This window comes from Hipposideros armiger, unplaced genomic scaffold (genome assembly GCF_001890085.2).
Source record: "Hipposideros armiger isolate ML-2016 unplaced genomic scaffold, ASM189008v1 scaffold_166, whole genome shotgun sequence".
Taxonomy (NCBI): domain Eukaryota; kingdom Metazoa; phylum Chordata; class Mammalia; order Chiroptera; family Hipposideridae; genus Hipposideros; species Hipposideros armiger.
The window spans coordinates 1,785,252-1,786,499 of record NW_017731516.1 but is presented as its reverse complement, the minus strand read 5'-3'; the positions used below and the strand labels follow the sequence as shown (position 1 = coordinate 1,786,499).

At 41.2% G+C, this 1,248-nt stretch overlaps 1 protein-coding gene across 2 annotated transcripts in view; it reads left to right on the top strand.

Annotated features, from left to right (window-relative positions):
* The window catches only part of LGR5 (leucine rich repeat containing G protein-coupled receptor 5), a 120,532-nt gene that overhangs the window by 73,907 nt on the left and 45,377 nt on the right, over positions 1-1,248 (top strand). The window lies entirely within an intron of this gene.

The window sequence follows — 1,248 nt, the reverse complement described above, 5'->3', positions numbered from 1 at the left end:
AAAAAAAATAAAAAAATAAAATTTGCATCAAATTTCTCTTTTAAAAAAAAATGTCACATCCAGTACAATCTCACTCTATCATTAGTTTTGAGAAGGGGTTCAATGCATACAAAATAGGCCTACAATTATGGAATGCGTACTGTGCATTGGATATTGTTCTACATACTTTCATTCACTGGGCAGTTACAATAAGCCCTGAGGGAGGTGGGTCACTGAGACATGGAGAAATTGGGTGACTTGCCTCAGGCCACACTGCTAGTCGCAGGGAAGAGGTATTTGGATTCAAGAACCCCTGGTCTTCACCATACCTTAATCATACCATACAACCTGAGAATTTGTACAATCAGCAAATGTTTCCCAAGAGAATGCTGCCAGGTGCTATTGAAAGTACCTTAGTTAGACATACCTGGGGCTGAATCCCAGCTGGTCATCTAATGAAAAGAAACTTTGATTGTGGGAATGAGAGAACCAGGCAAATTGTTTCTGAAATCCAAATACAATTTTGTGACCTCATAAGTAAAAATATTTGTTTAAAATGTCTGCTTTCCTAAAATAGTCCTCTGCTTCTGGCTTACATGGATCATGAAATACCGGGGCGGGCGAGGTGAGCAGGAGGTGGGGAGGACTGCAAAATTATTGTGTTTCTATGAATAAGGTAGCAAAATATAGGAAATCTAATGAAAATTTTTCCATGCTATTTCCCCACTAGCAATGATATATTTTTATTGCATTGTTGCCAGGTGTTTCCATTCCGTAGTCCCATGTTCTGAAAAGAACTATTGAACCTAGGCAAACAAAAGTGCAATATTTCGTAAGTAGAATATAATTTACATCAAAATATGACCATACACAAGAAGGGAGAATATCTTCAATAGCCTCCTACTGTTATCCTTATTTCTATTTTGTCTAATTATATAGTGTCCAGAGTAATCCTTTCAAAACATAAATAAGATCACCTCACTTTCCACTTAAACCCTTTAACAAGAGTTTCTCATCACGCTTAAAATAAAGCCTTATTGGGCCTGCCTAGTGGCGCGTTGGTTAAGAACTGGCTTGGGATGCCAGAGAGCCCCGGTTCGGATCTCACATATGAGGGCCAGTGATGCTGCCCTCTACAGCTAAGATGCTGAACAACAGCTCAACCTGGAACTGGGTTGCCCTGACGGGTAGGCTGCAGCCCCTGTGGCAGTGGGTTGCCATGGGCTACCGTGTGTAGCCAGCAGCCGCAGTGAGCGGCCATCCAGAAGC